At 34.9% G+C, this 19,399-nt stretch overlaps 1 protein-coding gene across 1 annotated transcript in view; it reads right to left on the bottom strand.

Annotated features, from left to right (window-relative positions):
• CFAP299 (cilia and flagella associated protein 299) overlaps positions 1 to 19,399 on the bottom strand; it is a 575,450-nt gene that overhangs the window by 377,771 nt on the left and 178,280 nt on the right. The window lies entirely within an intron of this gene.

The following is a 19,399-nucleotide window of genomic DNA, read 5'->3' as shown; positions in this document are numbered from 1 at the left end:
TCCCAGAGATCTGACAAGTATACTATTCTGTGTTCACTTAACTTATTTATAGTTTCTCTCTTTATATTCAAGTCATTCACCGATTCTGAATTTATCTTGGTGTAGGGTGTGAGATGTTGATCTAAACTTAATCTCTCCCATATTGTTTTCCAAACTTCCCAGCAGTTTTTGTCAAATAGTGGATTCATGTCACAAAAGTTGGGCTCTTTGGGTTTATCATATACTGTCTTGCTGATGTCATTTACCCCAAGTCTATTCCACTGATCCTACCTTCTGTCTCTTAGCCAGTACCATATTGTTTTGATGACTGCTGCTTTATAGTATAGTTTAATATTTGGTACTGCTAGGCCCCCTTCCTTCACATTTTTTTTCATTATTTCCCTTGATATTCTTGATCTTCTGTTATTCCAAATGAAATTTGTTATAGTTTTTCCTAATTCAGTAAAGAAGTTTTTTGGTAGTTTGATAGGTATGGCACTAAATAGGTGAATTAATGCTACTGCTAGTGTTTCTAGTACTATGTTGAATAATAGAGATGATAATGGGCATCCTTGTTTCACTCCTGATCTTATTGGGAAGGCTTCTAATTTATGCACATTGCATATAATGCTTGTTGATGGTTTTAGGTATATACTGTTTATTATTTTTAGGAAGGGTCCTTCTATTCCTATACTTTTCAGTGTTTTCAATAGGAATGGATGCTGTATTTTGTCAAAGGCTTTTTCAGCATCTATTGAGATAATCATGTGATTTTTGTTTGATAGACTATTGATATGGTCAATTATGTGGATGGTTTTCCTAATGTTGAACCATCCTTGCATTCCTGGTATAAATCCCACCTTATCATGGTGGATGATCTTCTTAATTACATGCTGGAGTCTCTTTGTTAGTATTCTATTTAAGATTTTTGCATCTATGTTCATTAGGGGGATTGGTCTGTAGTTTTCTTTCTCTGTTTTTGATCTCCCTGGCTTTGGAATCAGTACCATATTTGTGTCATAAAAGGAATTTGGTAGGACTCCTTCTTTGCTTATCCTATCAAATAATTTGTATAGTATTGGGATTAGTTGCTCTTTCAATGTCTGATAGAATTCACTTGTGAATCCATCAGGCCCTGGCGATTTTTTCTTAGGGAGTTCTTTGATGGCTTGTTCAATTTCTTTTTCTGATATGGGATTATTTAGGTATTCTATTTCTTCTACTGCTAATCTAGGCAATTTATATTTTTGTAAATATTCATCTATATCTCCTAAATTGTTATATTTATTGCCATATAATTGGGTGAAAGTTTTTAATGATTGCCTTAATTTCCCCTTCATTAGAGGTGAGGTTTCCCTTTTCCTCTTTGATACTGTCAATTTGGTTTTCTTCTTTCTTTTTTTTTTTTATTAGATTGACCAGTACTTTGTCTATTTTATCTGTTTTTTCAAAATACCAGCTTCTAGACTTTTTTATTAAATAAATGCTTTTTTTACTTTCGATTTTATTAATTTCTCCCTTGATTTTTAGTATTTCTAATTTAGTTTTCATCTGGGGATTTTTAATTTGCTCGCTTTCTAGTTTTTTGAGTTGCATGCCCAATTCATTAATCTCTGCCCTCCCTAATTTGTTAATATATGCACTCAAGGATATAAATTTCCCCCTGAGTACTACCTTGGTTGCATCCCACAGAGTTTGGTAGGATGTCTCATCATTGTCATTCTCTTCAATGAAATTGTTGATTGTTTCTATCATTTCTTCTTTGGCTAGCTGGTTTTGGACAATCATATTATTTAATTTCCAATTAGTTTTTGATTTGCATATCCAGGTGCCCTTACTAATTATTATTTTTATTGCATTATGATCTGAGAAAGTTATATTTATTATTTCTGCTCTTTTGCATTTGTTTGCAATGTTTCTATGCCCTATTACATGGTCAATCTTTGTGAATGTACCATGTGCAGCTGAAAAGAAGGTGTATTCCTGTTTGTCCCTATTTATTTTTCTCCACATATCAATTAAATCTAATTTTCTAGGACTTCATTCACCTCTCTTACCTCTTTCTTATTTATTTTTTGGTTTGATTTATCTAGATCTGAAAGAGGAATATTTAGATCTCCCACTAGTATGGTTTTACTATCTATTTCCTTCTTGAGCTCTGCCAGTTTCTCCTTTATGAATTTGGGTGCTATGCCACTTGGTGCATACATATTGAGCAGTGTTATTTCCTCATTGTTTATACTGCCTTTAATCAGGATGTAATGACCTTCCCTGTGTTTTTAATTATATCTATTTTTACTTTGGCTTTGTCAGAAATCATAATAGCCACTCCTGCTTCTTTTTCTCATTTGACACCCAAAAGATTTTGCTCAAGCCCTTAATCTTAAACTTGTGTATGTCCACCCACCTCATATGTTTTTCTTGTAGACAACATATGGTAGGATTTTGGTTTCTAATCCACTCTGCTATTTGCTTCCATTTTATGAGCAAGTTTATCCCATTCACATTCAGAGTTATTATTATCAGTTGTGCATTCACTGACATTTTTGTATCCTCCCCTAGGCCTACCCCTTCTTCTTACCCTATTTCCTTTTAAACCAGTGATTTACTTTAAGCTGGTATCCCTTATCCCCTCCCTTGACTAACTTCCCTTTCTACCCCCTCCCTTATTATTCCCGTCTTTTTATTTTTAAAGGTCTAATGAATTCCCTCCTCCTTCTTCTCCCCTCCCTTTTTTGACCTCCCCACTCCCCTGCTCCCCTTGGTTTATCCCTTCTGCCTTTCTCAGTAGGGTTAGATAGAGTTTTATATCCCAATGGATAATATAGCTACTCTTCCCTCTCCGGGTTGATTACAATGAGAGGAAGGTTTGATTATTACCTCTTAATGCTCTCTTCCTCTCCTTCTTATAATAGTATTTATCCCCTCCCCTTCCCATGCCCTCTTTGTGTGCAATAAAATATCCTATTTTTCTTATTCACTCAAGTTTCTCTTGGTGTTCCCTACTATTCATCCCCCTCTTTCCCAACTCACATATAATCTTAGAACATTTAGTATTCTACCCTCTCCCTAAGAATTATTCTTCTGATTACTATAATATTGTGAATACTATAATAGTGAATAGAGTTCACTACAGAGACTTATACATAGCATTTCTCCACATAGGAATCTTATTGAAGCCCTTAAAGAGGCAAATTTAAAAATTATGAGTTTTCTTTCTTTCCCCTCTGTTTCTTATTTACCTTTTCATGTTTCTCTTGATTTTTGTGGTTGGATATCAAACTTTCCATTTAGTCCTGGTCTTTTCTGTGCAAATACTTGGAAATCTTCAATTTTGTTGAATGCCCATACTTTCCCCTGGAAGTATATAGTCAGTTTTGATGGATAGTTGATTCGTGGTTGAAGGCCCAGTTCTCTTGCCTTTCTGAATATCATTTCCAAGCTTTGTGATCTTTTAGCGTGGAGGCTGCCAGATCCTGTGTGAACCTGATTGGTGCTCCTTGATATCTGAATTGTCTCTTTCTGGCTTCTTGTAAGATTTTTTCTTTTACTTGGAAGCTCTTGAATTTGGCCATTATATTCCTGGGCGTTGTCTTTTTTGGGTCTAGTGTAGAGAGTGATCTATGGATCCTTTCAATGTCTATATTGCCCTCTTATTGTAGAATTTCAGGGTAATTTTGCTGAATAATGTCTTTTAGTATGGAGTCCAAATTTCTATTAATTTCTGCTTTTTCAGGAAGACTAATGATTCTCACATTGTCTCTTCTAGACCAGTTTTCTTGGTCTGTCACTTTCTCATTGAGATATTTCATGTTTCCTTCTATTTTATCAGTCTTTTTTGACTTTATTTTATTTGTTCTTGTTGTCTTGAGAGATCATTAGCTTCTAATTGCTCAATTCTAGCCTTTAGGGACTGGTTTTTGGCTATAATCTTCTGGTTTTCCTTTTCAATCTGGTAATTTCTGGTGTTCAATTTGCTTATCAGTTCATTTGATTTCTGAGCCTCACTTTCCAATTGCAAAATTCTGCCTTTTAAACTGTTATTTTCTTGCCTGATTTCCTTTTGAGCTCTTTCCCATTTCTCTAGCCAAATCTTTTCCAACTTTCTCGTCATCTCAGATTTGAACTCTTCAAGAACTTGAACCAGTTTTCATTATTTTGGGAGTGTTCGGATGTGATTGCTTGTTTGCTCTGTTGTCTGGATTTTCTCTGTGTAAAAGTTGTTGAGTGTTACAGATTTCTTCTTGATGATCTTTCTCTTCTGGGTTTCCAATTTTGGCTTGCCATTGTTAGCCTTGTGTCTTCTCAGCTTTATCCTCACACTCAGGGTCTGTCTGTGCTCTCTAGACTCCCGAGGTCTCAAGTCTAGTTGTTCTCAGGGTCAAGCCTCCTGGTGGTCCCCCTGTTCTGCCCCTCTGCCCGAGGCTCCTTCAACAGTCTCAGGGTGCTGCTTCTACAGCCGTGTTCCCATCTCCACCAGGTCCCCACTAGAGGTCCAAGCCTCTTTATGTCCACTTGATCCCCTTGAGCACCTATATGCTTTGGTTAGGAGTGATTAAGCAGCTTCTTTTTACTCTGCCCCCATCTTAACCTGAAACTCCTTACAGTTATTTTAAGTGAAATTTCCTTTTCTCTATCTTGCTATTGCTAAGATTTCAACTCAGGACTGCATCATTGCAGATGATGGGAAAGTGTTAATTGCAAAGTAAATGGATGAAAGTAGAAAGAGCATTGTGTAGTCAGAGGTGCAAAATTTATGAATACCTTGAGTGGTATTAACAAACTATTCTAGTAGATAGTAAATACCATGTTTCTTTGCCAAAGTGCGACTTTCAAGCATAAAGTATGTGAAATAAATATTTATAATCCTAAAAAAAGCACAAAATGACAAATAAATTAAAATTTAAAATAAAATAATAAATAAATTTATAAGGAGTTAGAAGAATAAGATACATACATACCCATATAACTATATATTAATAACATAAGTTAAAAAACTATAAAATAGTTCAGTAAAGATTCTATTTAATTTTTAAAGAAGCCTTTTTATCAACTCCCGGTCCAAATTAGTGTATCCTAAATTAGATGTCAAATTGTGTAAAAAACTTTTAATTAAAACTTTTGATTGTAATTAATTTATATCCTTATATTAAGAAGGTTTTTCAATGTTGGTAATTGTGTTAATTTTTCTTAAACTCAGAATGTCATAATTTATTAAAACTGATAATAAATATTAGTTTCATAAAATTACGAGAAATATCTTTGTAGATATATTGTGGATATCTTTGTTGCAAGTTCCTTCCATGAGATGGAGCAAAATTTCTGTCAGATATTAGAAAACACCAAATCCAACTTGTCATATGTCTATGAAAAAGTACCTAAAATCAGAATTAATTAGCCATCCACTTCTAGAAATATTAGTAGTAACATGCAAATAAAATATATACCTGTTAAAGTGAGTTTTTCATGTTAGCCTGATAAACAATATATGCAAAGCTTTGTTAACTTCAAATGCTAAATTCTGAAGCACACTGATGCAGATACTAATTCATATACCATGACAACAATATTGTTATCATTATACGAGGAAAAACAGCAGAAGCTACAATGACTTGAAAATTTAATAGGTACTTCCATGATGCTAGAAAAAAGTAAAAATATCTCAATGAACAGAGTTTCTTTCCCCAAATCATATTTATATTTTGAGATTATACATTTTTAATTTTTTCAAATATATTAATCAATTTCATCTATTTATTTACTACATATCAAATGAAAGATTAAGCATTTTAAGTTTTTGATCTTATATTAAAATAGCAGAGAATTCCCGGATATTAAGACTTAGAATTTCAGTGGCCATCTGGTCCAAGCTATTCTGAAAAGGATTTAAAATATGATTGGAAAGTGTTAATCTAATCTCTACTTAATGACTTCTAATGAGAAAGAAGTCACTTTCTTCAGAGTAAATATAGGAGGTCTATTTTTGGGAAATTCCAATTGTTAGGAAGTTTTTCTTGACTTCAATTTTAAATTTGCGTCTTTATAACATTTTAACCATGGCTCTCTGGTCTTGTATTGACAAAGTTGAATTATTTTTATTTTTAACCAAAGTGTAAGACTATACATTTATCCCTACTGGATCTTGCTTTGGCAAGTAGGTAGAACTGTAGCTAGACTGCTAGGCTTGTAGTCAAGAGGATTTGAGTTCAAATCTTAGATATTTACAAATTACTACCCTTGTGACTGTTGTTACTGCTACTGTGTATGCATATCAACAAGTACATATAAGCCCCTACTATGTGCTAGATCAATAAAAAGATAAAATTTTGTCTTTTATAAAGAGAAAATGTTGTATATAAAGGCAAAAAATTTAAATAATTTCCACCCTCATATTCCTAGCTCTCTGCTTCTTTATAGTGTTTGCTGCTGAATTTTGTGTGATCCTGACTGTGGATCCATTGCATCTAGATGCCTCTTTATGGCTATTTTATATATTTTCTCCTTGACTCAGGAGCTCTAGAATTTGGCTATACTATTAGAGGGAGTTTTCATTTTGGGATCTCTTTTTGAAGGTGATTGGTAGATTCCTTCAATTTCTACTCTGCCCTCTGGTTCTAAGAATATGGACAGTTACCCTTATTCGTTTCTCCACATATGATATCTAGGCTCTTTGTTCATAGATTTCAGGTAATTTAACAATTCTTAAAATAACTCTCTTCAATTTGTTTTCTAGGTCAGTTGTTTTCTGCAGAGATATTTCACATTTTTTCTATTTTTCAGACTTTTGACTGTTTTATTGTTTCTTGGTGAGTTATATAACCTATAGAGTCATTAGCTAACATTTGAACAATTCTAATTTTAAAATATTTTCATCAGTGATATTTTGTACCCCTTTTGTCATTTAACCACTTGATTTGTAAGGAGTTATTTTCTTCAGTATTTTTTGTACTTCTTTTAACCAAGTTATTAATTCTCTTTTAATAATTTTCTTGCATTGCTCTTATATTTCCAAAATTTTCTTCTATTGTTCTAATTTTAAAATCTTTTTTTGCTCTTAAAAATCTCTTTAGCTTTTCTAGGAATTATTTTTTGGGTTTCTGTCCAATCTGCACTGTTCTTTTAGGATTTGCTAGTAGATGTTTTCAAGTCATTGTCTTTTGAGAATATGTCTTAAGCATCCCTGTCATTATAGTAGCTTTTTGTGATCAGATTTTTGTTGTTCATTTTTTTCTCCAGCCTCTTTCTTGACTTTTGAGTTTTGTGTTTGAATTGGGTTCTGCTTACCACTAGGGGTAGAGGATGTTTACCCTGAGTTTTTGTCTTCTTTGAACTTCAGCTGTTTTTACAGTTCAGTGTATGCCTATAAGTTTTTGGTACTTCCAAAATGCTGTGATTTAAGAGAGGTCGGGTCACTGCCCTACTAGTCTGCACTCTAGGATTTACCCAGGACCCCTGCTCCCTCATGACTGCAATCACTCCTCTCTGCCATGGAAGTGTGATCCAGGACTAGGTAGCAGATGGCAGAGCTGCCTCAAAATTCCTAATCCTGTTTTCAGTGCTAGCATAGGAATCCTCTGGAATTTTTGGAGAAAAGTGTCCCATACCAGTAGAATATATGAAAAAAGATGGGACTTTCTTTTAGGAGGTATTTGGGTTTGTTAAAGATGCTCTGCCAATTTTCTCCCTCCTGTTTTATTCTGGACCCAACTCTTTATTCACATGTAGATAGGAGATCTCCAAAGATTATATACCATATTTTGAATAATGGACATTTTTAATCCATTTGGTTTTTCTTCTGAAGATAGTTCAAACCTTTTTGAGTAATTAGGGATCTTGTTCAGAAAGCTTTGGAATGTTCTGGGCCTTTTAAAAACCAATATAATAGTATCTACCCCCCAAAAAAAACTCCTGGGGGAAATACCACTTTAGTTTGCCTGATACACTAGATCTTCTCTACAGCAATGGAAAACCTCTTTGGCTAACATGCATCTCTTTTTTCTATGCCCTGTAATGATCAGAGGGTCATTCCTTCAATGCTCTCTTCATTGTGATATCTTTCATGGAATGTTGTATAATTTTGATGTTTCTATAGAAGACAACTTCTTTAATGCCATGTTTTGTTCAGCCCAATTGAAAGCTTTTCTATATCCATCAAACAATAAGAACAGTGAGATCTCATGTTTTCTTTCAGTCAACTATGAGATGACAAAATGTGCTATTTGGAAAGCCTTTCTGTTGTTTACCAAAAACTTCATCAAAGATGTCTTCAATGGGCATTTATCTATATTTTTCATAAATATATAATTACATATCTATGCATATATATATCTTTCTCTTTACCGCTAATCAATTAATTTATCTTTCTGAAAGCAAGCATATAGTTATGGATGCTCTTTTGGTTGCTTTATTTGGTACTAATAGAGTCTAAGATTCTTTCCACACTTTTGGTTTCTTCCCCTACTTTGGATACATATAATAAGTTTATAAGGACAACAGGGTCATCTAGTATATCTAAACTGGAAGGTTCCAATTCCTTCATCTCTTCTGCATTTATATGAAAATACCTTCACTGTCTTCTGCTCAGATTCCCTTGATCTTTTCCAGCAGTTTCCTCCATTTTTTGTTTTTGTTAATGCTCTTTTTGCCATGCATCTCTACATGTATATGAAATGTTAGAGTTCAAGTGTGATGGTTCCATTCTCCTTGATGGATAAGAGTTTAGTTTTAATAGTCTTTGCATATTTTTTTCAATCTTTTATCTGTTTGTTGTTCTCTTTCATTCCATCACCATGTGTCCTTGGAACTCCTTTGCCCAGTTTGTTCTTACTCCAGGTCTTATTTAAAATGTTTTTACCTTCCACTGCTTCTATCTGTTGAGAGACAGATAATGCTATTCATAATCTACCACTATACTTCTATGTAAGATTTTCTATATGAGTTTGTTCTGAATTGTTCAGTTTTCTTTTTCTGCAATAGCTGTCTGTATTATAAGCAGGGTTTATTTCCATTATCATCATTTTGTTAATACTTATTATGAACATCATAATCCTGGAGGACTAAATATTCCATTAAAAAAAGTATGGAGTCTTGCTCTTGTTTGCTTTGAATACATGATAAAAGCCATTTTCATCTGATTTTTTTTCATTTTCAATTGATCTATTTGTTTCACTAAGGAAAATGTGAGTCCTCCTTCACTTAGCTGCAACTTCTTTGTTCTGGTTTAATTTTTAAACATAATTTATTTTCTCTAATAGAATAATTATTAAATGGTTATTATTAAATTGTTATGAAATAACTATTAGTCAATATTTAGTGAACTAATAGTTTTATTAAAATGTGTAACAGTCTAACTTTTAAGCTTTGTGATTTCTCTCCAAACTGCATTCCAGACTTTCTATACCCTATTCTATACTTTCTATACCAGAAATCTCTTCATACTGTAATTTCACTGGAGCCCTGGAATTAAAACTTTGGAAGTATCCTCTGAGCCTGAGATTCTCTCTTTGATGAATAACATCTCCTAGAATCTCCATTTAAGAGCACCCGAAGAAAACTAGGTTTTGATTTCTCTCCAGTCTGTACTCTGGACTTTTTCTACTATGTCCCAACATGAGGATCTCATTTCTTGCCTCACCCCTTTAATTTTCTTTCATATATCTTCCTTCATTAGAATTTAAACTTCTTTAGGACCGGGACTATGTTTTATCCACTTGTATTTGTATCCCAGTGCTTAGCACTGTAGTAGTGGTGGAAAGTAGCATGGAAAGCCTCTACATAAGGTGGTTCACCATTTTGTAGTTTCAGAGGCTTCCTTAATCTAAGAATTCATTACCAAGGTTAGCCTACTGGTGATGAATCTTTCCATATATAGTTAGACAGGTCCTTGAAAAGTAGACTCAGTCTATTGCTGAGACTATATAGAAAGGTCTTTTTTTTAAATTTTTATCATTTTGGTAAACCTGCTAAGGCTCACACTCCATTAGTATAGCTGAAGTTCTTAGGTGACATGATGAGCTACCAGCGTGGAACTAGGGGATATTTATATATTTTTTAAGTATAAATATTTTAGTGAAGTGTATAATATATATTATGGATTTGGAACTCATTTAAAAATAGAATGTGTTTGTCTGGAGCCTATGAATTTATTTGTAACTATTTTAACTGCATTTTCATGTAATTGGTTTCCTGTATAATCCCAAGGACTTTATTTGCTTCATTATTTTGAAAAGAGTCCAGAGACTTCACCAGACTGCCAAAGGATTAAGAACCCCTGATATAAAGGAAAACAATCATTCGTCTAGGAATAAGTTTACTTTCTTTCTTTTTTTTTTCAAAGTTTATTTTCATTTCATATAAATTTAATTGCAGACATTCTCCAAGTATATTGTTTAACATAAGATTGTAGATCTTGAGGTAGAAAGGACCTCAGAAGACATCTGGTCCAAAGTCTTCATTTTATAGATGAAAAAACATAATCCCAGGAAGTTAAAGGGACTTGCCCAAGGTTACACATATGCTGAAGCATTTGTTTTTCCTTTATATCAGGAATCTTAATCCTTTTTGGCAGTCTGGTGAAGTCCTTTTCCAAACAATGCAGCAAATAATGTACTTGGGATTATATAGAAATCCAATTATATAGAAATGGCCATCATTTTTTATGGGACCATATATGTGACTCTCCATTTTAGCCACAGAAAAAGAGAAGGCACGGTCCCCATCTAGGATCCCTGACTGATTTAATAGGCCTTGGAAAAGTAAGTCTACCTTGAGATCTAAAAGTCAACAAAACTCAGAAGCTAAGAAAAAATGGTCATTGGCCCACTGGATGACATTCTCATCAACCATTAGGCCAGGGATTCATCACATTGTTTTTTAGACTTGTTCAATCTCACAGATTCCTTGACAGTGAAAACCTAGCCACTTTTAGCTGCTTATTCCATGGAGGAATTCATCCTCTAGGCTTTCTTGTTACTAATAGGCCCAAAATTCTTATCTTTCCATCTGCTCCCATTCTTTTTCCATATTACTCTGATCTCAGCAAATTTCAACATATTTCTCAGTGAAACTTCTTGTTTGGAAACCATGTTTCTTAACTCTGAAAAGATTTCTTCACTAATGCCATTACTAATTCCACAAATTGTCCCTCTACCTTCAGGACACTTAAAAAACAACTTTTATTCCTGTTTCAAGTCACTGAATGTATGCAGATAATTTTTCTTAATTTTCCTAGTAATCCAGTTTTTCTAAAAATGTTAGCAACAGCCAGGGAATCTTGGCCTATGTGGTTTCTTTATTCCCCATGACAACATCCTTAGTCAATGAGCCAATCCTATAATTTCACTTGGTGGGGAGGAGGAGTTTTTCCTTTTTCACTGAGAGGACTTTCCATATGCATTCAGAAGTCAGGTTGCTAGAGGGGTCCAATATCTGACCATCTAATCATCCAAGGTTCCCTTTTATCCAAATTTCCCTCTATCTTCTTCATTTATAGGGCCAGTCATAAGGCCATTTTGATCCAACCTTGCTGGTTACTCCTGACTCAGACCAATTTAGTGGTATGAGAATGAAATTTGTACAAGATAAGATATTTGTAGACCATTTAACAAAAATAAATATATTTAATAAGATGTAGCCTGAGTGTCTCTGGTACATTAGGGAAGTGTATGATAGAAGTTGAAGGTGAGTTCAAATCTCAGCCTCAGCCACTTACTAGATATGTGACCCTGAAGCAAGTCACTTCACTTTGTTTGCCTCAAAAAAAAAATGAAAATATATCAGTGAAAGAGAAAATCTTGAATTAAGATTACAAAAATTAATACTGGCAATTTGAAAGGAGGAACTGTGTAAGAGAGTAGCTGTGAAGGGCTAGAGTTCAGAGACCTTTTCCTTTTGGCTTTAGAAAAAAGGTAGAGAGAGGGAAACCATGATGGAAAAAGCAATTAGGGTACCCATTTAAAATCGGGATTGAAATCATGGTAGAGATATTGCTGCATCCACAGCAAAGTACCCTCTGTCTAGGAAGACTCATGCTAAGAAGTGCCTGAATTGTTCTTCCATGAGACATTTCTGGAATTGAACAAATGCTTCAATTCTCCTTTTGCCCTCCACCTCCATTTTTATTGCTGCCTGCAAAGGTCAGGGAAATGCTTGTTATGTGTTGGGTATGTTTTTTAATAAGGGTTTAAAAGACTATTCATTAAATCTGATCAAGTCATGCTTTTCAAAGCATTTTCTTTTCACATAAGATCTCTGATTAATCATAACTTCTTTGTTCTGCATGTCTGTATATTGTGTGTACACCAGGGAAGGAGAAATGAAGGATGCCAGTGAATATGGAGCTAAATATAGTTCAGGCAATCAAAACTGTGTCCTATTACACAGAATCTTATCCCCAACCCCACCATCTCCAAGAGCTGAAAGTGAGCAAAAGACTTCATAATTATGATTTTATTAATAAATTTTGTAAACTCCCCCCAAAGTGACACTAAATTGGATCCAGGATTCTCCTTTTCCCTAGGCTAGAAAATGAGTTATTGTAGATAGAATTAGGTAGCTCAGGCCCTGACCTCTAGCAGCTAGAGGCAGCTAGTTGTCATAGTTGAACACTAGGCCTAGAGTTAGGAAGTCCCAAGTTGAAATTTGGTCTTAGACACTTGCTGTGTGACTGGAAAAGTCATTTAAATTCTATTTGTTTCAGTTTTCTCAGTTGTAAAATGGGGAAAATAATAGCTCCTACCTTCAAGGGTTGTGAGGATCAAATGAGATATTTGTAAAAGGGCTTAGCATTGTCCATGGCACTTAGAAGGTGCTATATAAATGCTTATTCCCTTCTCTTTTTACTTCTGGAAAACCTCAAATCTCCCAGCCAGGGGAATAGAATTAGAGTACGGCTCAACAGAAAGCTATATACCCTTGGGACTTCTCAGTGGCTATACAAATGAAGCTTTGTAATGCATTAACATGCCTAGTTGTGCCAGATAATTTTCTAGTTTTCCCAGAAGTTTTTGTTGAATAGTGAGGTCTTTAGGCTTATCATCACTAGGTTACTTTGCTCATTTCTTTCTGTATATTGTGGACCCAGTCTATCACACTGATCAACCACTCTTTATTTTTTATCCAGCAGTAGATTGTTTTTTTGATAATTATCATTTTTATAGTATAGTTTGAGATCTGGTACTATTGGACACCTACTTCCTGACCCCATTAATTTCTTCGATATTCTTGATTTTTTTGTTCTTCAGATGAATTTTGTTAATATTTTCACAACTATGAAATAATTCCTTGATAGTTTGATTGGCATATTGCCAAACAAATAAATTAAGTAGTATTGTTATTTTTATTAATTGGCTTGGCTTACCCATGAGAAATTAATATTTTCTCAATTTTTTAGATCTGTATTTGTGTGAAAAATATTTTATAATTGTGTTTACATAGTTCTTTTGTGTGTCTTGGTAAGTAACCCTCCAAATACTTTATATCCATAGTTATTTTCAATGCTTTTTTCTGTATGTTGGGTTTTGTTGGTAATATATAGAAAATGCTGATGATTCATAAGGCTTTACTTTATATTCTACAATTTTGCTAAAGTAGAGTAATTTGCCATTTCCATCTCCAATTCATTTTACTGAGAAGGAAACAGAAGCGAATAGGATAAAGTGACTATCCCAAGATTGCACAGCTAATCTGAGGTTAGATTTGAACTTAGTAAGATGAGTCATCCTGACTTCAGACCCAGCATTCTATCCACTATGTCATTCAGCTGATCTTGATGCTGTAAGAATTTAAATTTAGGTTTTTATAATAAATATGAGTTATAAAGTAATATTGTGGTCACTAATTTAAAAATATTATAGGTTAAGTCAAAATGACTTTTAGCAGATTTATTTATAAAAAGGTGGAAAGAGTGAAAGTGGAAAATAAAGATAGAGAGACAAATTCTAACAAGCCTACCAACCCTTCTCCAGTGAAGAAGTCAGCCTCAGCCCTGGCAGGGGCTTCCCCAACTCCCTTGTCTCCACCTGGATTTCCAGGTAATCCTCAGCCAGAAGTCCTGGTGGTATCTTCAGCCAGAGTTCCACCAACATAACCTTCTCCAAAGCCAAGGTAGGAATCTCAGCCACTCACTCCAAATACCAGGAAAGGAATCCCTGGAACCAATCTCTCCAAATGCCAGGAAGGAACAAATCTCTCCAAAAGCCAGGAAGGAAGGAATGCTAAGCCATGCTAGTCTCTTCTTTTATGCTTCTTTTTCCACATCACTTCCTGTCACTCCCCTTCTTTACAAAAACCTATGGCAGTCTTTCAATTTGCCTAGCACTGCCCAAAGTGTGTGTATGGGGTAACTTACTCTATATATAGGATCTATTGATACTATTGCAGAGCATTTTATTGCTACTATATTTACTTGTATGGATATTAATTCATTGATTTGACACATTAATGGTAAGTAGGGGTACTTTAAGTTCTTGATTTGATTAGCTAAAAATAGACAAAGGGAGAGTTAATCCTATCTTCACAATCCCCACTGTGATACTTTGGGAGACTAGACTCCCCAATGAATCATTTAACATAACTAGCTTATGCCTCTAAAGATCTTCTAACTAAAGGTGCATACGATATTGCACTTTCTAAGAGAAAACTACAATAGTTGGAAATAAGAGGGAAATAGAAGAGAGAGAGATAGGACATATTCTATATATGTGTCAAATCAATGAATTAATATCCATACAAGAAAATATAGTAGCAATAAAATGCTCTGCAATAGTATCAATAGATCCTATATAATGGCAGATCATGTGTCAAACTCAAATAGAAACAGGCCACCTAACCATACTTAAGGATCACCACACCACATACTGACTTAGAAAACCTCATATTAATATTATCATTGTTATATTTTATTTTTATTTATTTCATTAAATATTTCACAATTATATTTTAATCTAGTTCCCCCTGTACTTGAGATTATTGCTTGTTGTCATGAGTCTTGGGCTGAATGTTTGACATGTCCTCACTAAACAACAATATACATACAAATGCATAAATAATCAAATAAAAGACAAATGTTTCTATGGTTTACAAATATGCAACACTTACTACATGCATCATTGCACATATATGATAGCCATTTATTTTTATTCTCTTGAAATGATAGGTTAGTTTGGTCACAGGTCAAATTGACCTACATCTTTTATGATCTATTTATCTATCTGTTACTGTACCTAAACTTGCTGATTCCAGGCTGATGACAGTATTCATTGAAATTAAAGTTTTGCATCCCTAAATGAGAACGTATGGAGTGTACAGCCTGGCTATTAATATTACTGTACTCTATGGGCATCTCTTTACTAGTGTGATAATTAGATTAAGTCTACACTGCCCATCTTTAGATTTAATCACCAAAGGTGAGAGTGCCTTCAGATTCTGGGAAGTCCTTAACCCACATGTGCTAGAGTGGTGACAAATCAGAATTGCCTGACTGCCCCCTAGGCATATTATGAGAAGCATCTATTGTGATTGGACATGCAAACTAGGGGAAGGCACAGGAAATGACATATAAGTGACCCCTTTAAAAAGAGGGAGTTGAGTGAGTGAGAAGGTCTTCAGTTGAAGAGGGCATCTGGTGAAGGACCTCTTCTGGTTCATGGAGGAGTATTAGCTGGAATGCTGAGACCTTGGTGAGACTACTTTAAATATTTTCTTTTGAATTCCACATGGTGAGTTTAAAGACTGAATCTTTCTGAACTTCTCTTAAGAAACTTCTTTTAATAGACTCTGTGAATGAAGTTTTGCTTCATTCACCTCCAGGCTGAGGGTTAATTAGATCTAACTGGATTAATTGGAGGATTGTAGTAAATTACCTACTGGGTTAGATTCTTATTTCCTTATTTCCTCTCTCTCTTCTTAATTGTAAATAAACATTGCAATAAGGGGAGTGTAAAAGAGGAGATTAGATATTTAAGGTATGGTCACCAGAAATTGGATTAAGTCAATTTTGACTTGAGATTATTCTTAATTGAGGATTGATAATAGTTCAATCCTCTGGCAACCATCTTTCAATATATTGAACCCCCAAAACCCATTTTTCCCCCTTACACTAGTCATTTCCCAAAATGAAGTTCTAGGCAGGAAATGTGCTTATCAGGAAGTCTCTAACTTTCCTATAGAAAAAGAATAAAGTGTCTTTATAGGGGTCCTTAACAACTTCTAGGGCTGTCTAGTTTTCAAGACTTTCCACTATCAGGTATGAAGTAGTTTTTCACCGACCTAATAAAATTGTATATCTCCTACCTAGCAAGATTTCTTAGTAAGATTCTGTCTTCTTGTTCAAGGTCTTCACAATGAACTTGGAAATCCTACCAATCCTTGTTTCTGTCAGTGCTCTTCTGAGTTGAACTGGTAGCTAGGTGGCAAGACATTTTAGATACTGGGTGTTTAAAATAGAATTCATGGTTTTCGTCTCTTAAATCCATCTCTGTTCCAAACTTTTCTGTTTCAGTTGAGTCACTGCCTTCTTACTAAAAATCCAAGAAAGCAACCACAGAGCCATTTAAAAATCTTTGCTTTCCTTTCCCACCTTTAACTAATTAGTTGTCAAGCATTGCCATTTTAACTATTATAATATTCAGTTCATCTCTCTTTCTACTTGCACAACCACCAGGCTGGTTTAGGTCTTTACCATTTCTTGCCTGAACTATTTCCATAGGATTCTAATTGATTCCTTAATGAGTGATTGAATGAATGAAAACACATTTATTAAAGTGATTCTGACATGCTCAGCACTAATGTTATAGTCTGTAAATACAAATTTAAAAATGACATAGACTTTCCCTTTAGGAGCTTACATTGCAATAAGGGGAGTGTAAAAGAGGAGATTAGATATTTAAGGTATGGTCACCAGAAATTGGATTAACTCGATTTCAAATTAATATAGACCCAAGTCAGGATGACTTTTATGGAAGTTTATTTACAATTAGGAAGGTTGAAGGTAGGGAAATTGAGAGAGAGAAACTCTGGCCTGGACCAGAGGCCCAGACCAGGTAAGAATTTAGAGGCCCCAGCAAAGGAGCACAGAGGTTAATTAAACAAGGCTTCTAGCCACAACTCCTTTTACAATTAGAGAGGCAAGAGAGGCCTCCTTGAGGGCAGAGCCTCCAGAAACTCCAAGGGAGGAGAAAGGAAGTCAGCCTAACTTACCCACATGACAATTCAGAGGGAAGCAGCCTGAGGTCTCACCAGAGATCCTTTAACACCAAGTTCAAAGCGCCAACTGCCTCCACAGGAAGTTACCTCCATATTTGAAAGATAGCATCTTTTGTCACTTCCTGCATCCACCTCCAATTTCAAGTGGACAAATGGCAGACTCAACACTGTTTTTGGACTGCCCAAAGGGCAGTCCCTTGTTTTTGATTTGTTACTTATTGTCACTTATGGGTAACTGATCTTCCCCTCCCCACTTAGTTCTAAGTTGGGTGGGGTGACATTATTTCTGATGGCTAGAGTCTAACAATGAATGAGGATGATGTAATTCCATTTACACAGGAGTCAACAAATAAAAGGGAGTGGTGGCTATAAATCAGAGAGATACAAGTGGAGCTATAGGGGCTCCATAGATTGACATTCCTTTTCCATATCAATGACAGTATTAATTTAATTATTGGTCTCAGAGAAAGAGGTAGAAATCAGAGGAGGGTTAGGTGGAAGAGGCAAGCCAAATGCCACATCTTACTCCTTGTGTGACCTTGGGCAGTTCACTAAATCTCTCTGGAACTCAGTGTCTGTCCTCAGGTATAAAATGAAGGAGTTGGACTAGATGATCTCTAAAGTCCCTTCTAAGTCTAAATCTATAAGCCCAGGGACCTATTTTCATACGAATAAAATAACATTTCTTTTTTATAAAAAAAAATGAAAAGAACTTATAAACTTCTTAAATAAAATATAATGGTAAGCAGTTACTTTATTATTTCCAGAAATTTCCTGAAATAAAATGTAAAAATAATAAAATGGGTTCTAAATTAAAGGGAAAATGATCATTAGTCTAGTGGTTAGAACTCAGGATGGAATCTAGTAGTGTTTAGTTTCATATACAGTTCTGTTTCTACTTAAAAATCTGACCTTTAGCTTGTTATTTGGGTTAGCTATAATTTAATTTATCCATCAATTCCAAAGAGTCATTTTGACTACAAAGATAAATTTTGTTTAAATTAAAAGGTGAGACTACATGATTGGCAAAATGGTGAAGTAGGGTTTTTTTTTTTTTTTGTTCATATACCACTGTAGCCCAAAAACCTTATAAAAAGGAATTATGGATCAGGTATAGAGTAATTATACCAGAATCTAACACATTAGGAGACAGAAATGCTTTAGTAGGCAAAAATCCCATGTAATGACATTGGAGAACTTAAGTTCGTAGTACACCCATTCACTTTATTCACCCTCTTCCCTCCAGCACACTCCTGAAAGCAGTGGGAGCAATCTCCCAGGCTTATGCTTCATGGCCTGGCTATGGGGGCTTCTGTCCAGTTCTACTATTGCAGAGAAGTAATGGTCAGATAAGTAGGAGGAGAACCAAGAGAAAACAGTACCATGAAAACCTATATATAAGAAATATTAAGAAGAGGGTAACTGACAAAATCAAAGACTACAAGGTGGCAAAATGGAAAAAGTATTGAGAAAAGGCCATTGGATTTGTCAACTAAGAGGTTGCTAATAGCTTTGGAGAGAGCATTTTCCATTAAATGATGTCAGATATTAGATTTTTAGAAAGTTAAGGAGGAAGAGGGAAAGGGAGAGGAAGACGGAAAGGGAGAGGGAGAGGGAGAGAGAAAGAGAGACAGAGAGAGAGAGAGAGATAGACAGAAAGAGATAGAAAGACAGAGACAGACAGAGACAGAGACAGACAGAGAGATTGAGAGATAGAGAGACAGAGACAGACAGATTGAGAGATAGAGAGACAGATAGATTGAGAGATAGAGAGACAGAGACAGATAGATTGAGAGATAGAGAGACAGAGGGAGAGAGAGAGACAGAGACAGAGACAGAGAGACACAGAAAGACACAGAAAGACACAGAGAGAGAAGAAGTAGAAGAGGAAAGATATGGGACCATAGTAATTGAGAATGAGTGGATCAGAGGAGGAATTTTGGGTTTGGAGAAGAGAAGACAGTAGGGAAGCAACCAGTAGACAAGGCAAGATTAAAGATAAGTGACAAATGAGGATGACGACAAGGGACAATTTGAGGGAGAAACAAGATAGAATGGGATAACTTGAGCTTGCAGAAAGGTTGGTTTTGGCAAGGAAAAGGGCCATATCATGTGAGTTGGATGAATAAGAAGATAGTGGAAGAAAGCATCTGAGTGATATAACATCAAATCCATCTATCCTATCCCAAATCTCTACTGACTATTAATCTCAACATGT

This window comes from Gracilinanus agilis, chromosome 6, assembly GCF_016433145.1.
Source record: "Gracilinanus agilis isolate LMUSP501 chromosome 6, AgileGrace, whole genome shotgun sequence".
NCBI lineage: Eukaryota > Metazoa > Chordata > Mammalia > Didelphimorphia > Didelphidae > Gracilinanus > Gracilinanus agilis.
The sequence above is the reverse complement of the archived record's forward strand: the minus strand, read 5'-3'. Positions and strand labels throughout refer to the sequence as shown.